Genomic DNA, 6,460 nt, shown 5'->3' on the forward strand with positions numbered 1-6,460 from the left:
TCTCTCTGAATCCCGTGGACTAATTGTGCTCACGTGTGTTTGTGTAGGGTAGGGGAACCATATGCTTTTCACACAATAATTTGCAACTATTTGCTAAGAAATATTTAAAAAGATCATCTATGTTTTTATTAAGTGTTCTTTTTCCTAACATACAAGTCAATCCCACAGTACCTAACCTCAGTCAGAAACACTTTTTTTACTATATCTCGCAACGTCTTTTGCATATATATCCTATCTTAAATAATTAACAATTTTAATTCATAACTGGCAACCCCCCTCCCATCCAAAGCTCTCAAAGCCACCAAACATCATTCCTTTCCCTTAACCTCTCCCAAATTATCTTTTGCACCAATTCACAAACTAGGGGGCTTCATAGCTGAGTGGACGTCGCTCTCGACTCGTAATCGTAGCTCATTCGATCCCACGGTGATGGAACAAACGGAAATCAGCAGAGTTTCTATCATTCTGATGCCCCTGTTACCTAGCAGTAAATATGTACCTGGGCGTTAGACAGCTGTTACGGGCTGCTTCCTGGTGTGTGTGTGTGGAATGTTTTTTATTAGTTAGTAATAATTGATTGATTGACAGTTGAGAGGCGGGCCGAAAGAGTAGAGCTCAACCCTCGCAAGCATAACTAGGTGAACACAACTAGATAAATACTAACCAACCACGATCTCGAAAATCCATTACACACACAACCCCCCCTCCCCCTCCTCCCCCCCCCCCCCAACTCCCCAAATCGTTCTACCTAAATCAATAAAAAATTAAAACAAATCAATTAATTCACCAAAAATACTAACTATAAATAAAGGAACCAAATTTGAGACATACAGCGACTCCAGCGTGGTCTAGTCGGAAGAGATCGTGTTCTCATCTGGATAGATTGCGATCGAGTCTGTCGGAACGGTTGTGTAACTGCAGGGCACAAATATTTGTGTGTCCCCTCCTGTAGCTGCCTCTGTTTCGACAGGTTCCCTGGATAGCTGGAATTGGCCTGGCCCTTGGAAAGTGGGGAAGGGGTGAAATCCGTTGGGCCCACGGATGGATATCTTGGATCCATGGACCTAGAGCAGGTCTAATCACCTGGGATTCGAACCCACGGTGGGAATAAGGGAAGGGGGGGGGAGGGATGTTTCCCTTGAACCAAACCTCACATAAACCCGGACACTCACACACACACCCTCACCCGAACACTCACAGGGGCACTCACACTCACACACACCCATAGACTGTGATAAGGGAGACCATCTGAGGGGACACAGATGGCCTCCTGGACCCACAGGATGGACACACACGCACCCGGACACTCACAGGGACACTCACACTCACACACACTCGCCCGGACACTCACAGGGATATACACACTCACACACAGACACACATCCATAGACACAAACTGTGATAAGGGAGACCATCTGAGGGGACACAGATGGCCTCCTGGACACACAAGTATATATCAATATTTAATTTATTATTTATTATTTAATTTTATTAAATAAATAATCAAATTAATGTTTTTTAATAAATTATTATTTTATTAAATTATTAAATAATTATATTAATAAAACAAATTAAATTAAATTTAATAATTAAATATTTATTATTTAATTTACAAATATGACAGATTTTTTAAATATATATATATATATATATATATATATTATATATATATATATATATATATATATATATATATATATAAACATGTGAACAAGCCTTAATGGTCCCCTGGACTACATGCAACTGAAAACTCACATGCCAGAAGTGACTTGAACCCATACTGCCAGGAGCAATGCAACTGGTATGTACAGGACGCCTTAATCCGCTTGTGTCAATTTTAAAGGAATATATTAGTGAATATTTATTTATGTAAATTGATATATATATATTTATATATATATATAATATATATATATATATATATATATATTATTATATATATATATATATATATATATATAATATAAAGAGAATGTCTGTCTATGTAATGAGGCCACATGCTGGAGGCTGCAGCCATACACAGATTTATTTTAAAATTTATTTATTAATATATTATTAAGGCTTATTATTACTAAATTAATGTATTTGTAGAGGGAATGGTCTGGGGTAGGGAACGAGCATAGGTTGGTCAGTGTTGACTTTAGCTAAAGGATTTAGGAATAATTATTAATTATTCTTATCACTCCCCCCCCCCCTTACCAATTTAATTAAAGTTAATTGTAAAATAGTGCTTGAGATGGCTGAAGACTTTTCCGTACTTAGAAAAAAACTAAATTAAACACATAAAGAAGTTTATTGGTCCTGATTTAAGTTAAAGGAAGAGGTGCAAAGGTGGTGGGGGGGGGGAGGATACGGGATTTAGAGGTGGAATGAAGAGAGGGAACAGGGGGAGTGGTGCAGGTGAAACAGGGAGGAAGAGGGGGGAACAGGGGGTGCTGTACAGGTGAAACAGGGATGGGGATGTGGGAACAGGGGGAGTGGTGCAGGTGAAACAGGGAGGAAGAGGGGGGAACAGGGGGTGCTGTACAGGTGAAACAGGATGGGGATGGGGGAACAGGGGGAGTGGTGCAGGTGAAACAGGGATGAAGAGGGAGAAACAGGGGGGAGTGGTGCAGGTGAAACAGGGATGAAGAGGGAGAAACAGAGGGAGTGGTGCAGGTGAAACAGGGATGGGGATGGGGGAACAGGGGGGGTGGTGCAGGTGAAACAGGGATGGGGATGGGGGAACAGGGGGAGTGGTGCAGGTGAAACAGGGATGGGGATGGGGGAACAGGGGGAGTGGTGCAAGTGAAACAGGGATGGGGATGGGGGAACAGGGGGAGTGGTGCAGGTGAAACAGGGATGGGGATGGGGGAACAGGGGGAGTGGTGCAGGTGAAACAGGGATGCAGAAACAGGGGGGAGTGGTGCAGGTGAAACAGGGATGGGGATGGGGGAACAGGGGGAGTGGTGCAGGTGAAACAGGGATGGGGATGGGGGAACAGGGGGAGTGGTGCAGGTGAAACAGGGATTAAAGGAGAATTTATATAAGTAGATAGATGGATGTTTACATTGATTGCTAAATATATACATTGACGGATAGACGGATGCATAGATGCATCCGTCTATCTGATGGATGGAAAGACATATGAGTAGATGGATGGATAGACAGAAGAGTTGATGGACGGATAAATGGAATATAAATGTATATAATGATAAATGGTTGGTTTATGGGAAGATAGATTGATGGATTGACAGATATAAGTAGATAGGTTGATGGATTCATTTGTGCTTATCTCTTGAGGTTCTTCTTGAGATGATTAGGGGGCTTTAGTGTCCCCGGGGTCCGGTCCTCGACCAGGCCTCCACCCCCAGGAAGCAGCCCGTGACAGCTGACTAACACCCAGGTACCTGTTTTACTGCAAGGTAACAGGGGCACAGGGTGAAAGAAACTCTGCCCATTGTTTCTCGGCGGCGCCCGGAATCGAACCCGGGACCACAGGATCACAAGTCCAGTGTTGCTGTCCGCTCGGCCGACTGGCTCCCCGGTCGGAGGGGAGCCGGTGAACAGGCGAATCAGGTTAAAGAATATCTGTCGATTTGCCATTGCATCAACTGAGATTCGATATGGGACCATTAGGATTATAACCAACGAACACTCTCCGTTTAGACGGTAGGCCTCCAGTTTGTGTGTGTGTGTGTGTGTGTGTGTGTGTGTGTGTGTGTGTGTGTGTGTGTGTGTGTGTGTGTGTGTGTGTGTGTGTAGAGAAATAGATGTAGTAGATATTAAAAAAAGGAAAAATACATATATTTGATAGGCGGGGTCCAAGAGCTAATAACTCGATTCTGCAGATACATGTAATAAATACAAGGAGAAAATAAATACACACACACACACACACATTAATTGATAATGGACTGTTTTGTGTGCGTATCCATGTGTACTATTGTCAAGACCGACAGACACGTGAAGCTATGTGTGTGTATGTGTACCTGTAATTGAACTGACATGTGTACGGTAATTATCTGTATGTGTCCATTTTAAAGGTACACATTAGTGAATGTGTATTTATGTAAATTGATTGACATATGTACGTGTGCGCGCGATTAGTGTTACTGTAATTTATATGGTTAACATTTATACGTTTGAATGACATAGTTTCCCATTATTGTCACATTTTTTGTTACATGTCTACTATTGTCAAGATGGACAGACACGTCCAGCTATGAGTGTTTATGTGTACCAGTAATTGAACTGACATGTGTACTGCAACTATCTGCGTGTGTCCATTTTAAAGGAATATATTAGTGAATGTTTATTTATGTAAATTGATTGGAATATGTATGTGGACGCTCGGTTAGTGTTACTGTAATTTATATGGTTAACATTTATACGTTTGAATGACATAGTTTCCCCTCATTGTCACATTTTTTGTTACTATTTCGCTGTTCACTCTCACTCTCTCTGAATCCCGTGGACTAATTGTGCTCACGTGTGTTTGTGTAGGGTAGGGGAACCATATGCTTTTCACACAATAATTTGCAACTATTTGCTAAGAAATATTTAAAAAGATCATCTATGTTTTTATTAAGTGTTCTTTTTCCTAACATACAAGTCAATCCCACAGTACCTAACCTCAGTCAGAAACACTTTTTTTACTATATCTCGCAACGTCTTTTGCATATATATCCTATCTTAAATAATTAACAATTTTAATTCATAACTGGCAACCCCCCTCCCATCCAAAGCTCTCAAAGCCACCAAACATCATTCCTTTCCCTTAACCTCTCCCAAATTATCTTTTGCACCAATTCACAAACTAGGGGGCTTCATAGCTGAGTGGACGTCGCTCTCGACTCGTAATCGTAGCTCATTCGATCCCACGGTGATGGAACAAACGGAAATCAGCAGAGTTTCTATCATTCTGATGCCCCTGTTACCTAGCAGTAAATATGTACCTGGGCGTTAGACAGCTGTTACGGGCTGCTTCCTGGGTGTGTGTGTGTGGAATGTTTTTTATTAGTTAGTAATAATTGATTGATTGACAGTTGAGAGGCGGGCCGAAAGAGTAGAGCTCAACCCTCGCAAGCATAACTAGGTGAACACAACTAGATAAATACTAACCAACCACGATCTCGAAAATCCATTACACACACAACCCCCCCTCCCCCTCCTCCCCCCCCCCCAACTCCCCAAATCGTTCTACCTAAATCAATAAAAAATTAAAACAAATCAATTAATTCACCAAAAATACTAACTATAAATAAAGGAACCAAATTTGAGACATACAGCGACTCCAGCGTGGTCTAGTCGGAAGAGATCGTGTTCTCATCTGGATAGATTGCGATCGAGTCTGTCGGAACGGTTGTGTAACTGCAGGGCACAAATATTTGTGTGTCCCCTCCTGTAGCTGCCTCTGTTTCGACAGGTTCCCTGGATAGCTGGAATTGGCCTGGCCCTTGGAAAGTGGGGAAGGGGTGAAATCCGTTGGGCCCACGGATGGATATCTTGGATCCATGGACCTAGAGCAGGTCTAATCACCTGGGATTCGAACCCACGGTGGGAATAAGGGAAGGGGGGGGGGAGGGATGTTTCCCTTGAACCAAACCTCACATAAACCCGGACACTCACACACACACCCTCACCCGAACACTCACAGGGGCACTCACACTCACACACACCCATAGACTGTGATAAGGGAGACCATCTGAGGGGACACAGATGGCCTCCTGGACCCACAGGATGGACACACACGCACCCGGACACTCACAGGGACACTCACACTCACACACACTCGCCCGGACACTCACAGGGATATACACACTCACACACAGACACACATCCATAGACACAAACTGTGATAAGGGAGACCATCTGAGGGGACACAGATGGCCTCCTGGACACACAAGTATATATCAATATTTAATTTATTATTTATTATTTAATTTTATTAAATAAATAATCAAATTAATGTTTTTTAATAAATTATTATTTTATTAAATTATTAAATAATTATATTAATAAAACAAATTAAATTAAATTTAATAATTAAATATTTATTATTTAATTTACAAATATGACAGATTTTTTAAATATATATATATATATATATATATATATATTATATATATATATATATATATATATATATATATATATATAACATGTGAACAAGCCTTAATGGTCCCCTGGACTACATGCAACTGAAAACTCACATGCCAGAAGTGACTTGAACCCATACTGCCAGGAGCAATGCAACTGGTATGTACAGGACGCCTTAATCCGCTTGTGTCAATTTTAAAGGAATATATTAGTGAATATTTATTTATGTAAATTGATATATATATATATATATATATATATATATATATATATATTATATATATATATATGCAGAATAACCACATATGAAAAATAGAAAATGCTTAACGCGTTTTCGGCTAATTCGCCTTCATCAGAGCAAAGTAGAATGAAGATAAGT

The sequence above is a fragment of the Procambarus clarkii genome, chromosome 57 (assembly GCF_040958095.1).
Source record: "Procambarus clarkii isolate CNS0578487 chromosome 57, FALCON_Pclarkii_2.0, whole genome shotgun sequence".
Classification (NCBI taxonomy): domain Eukaryota; kingdom Metazoa; phylum Arthropoda; class Malacostraca; order Decapoda; family Cambaridae; genus Procambarus; species Procambarus clarkii.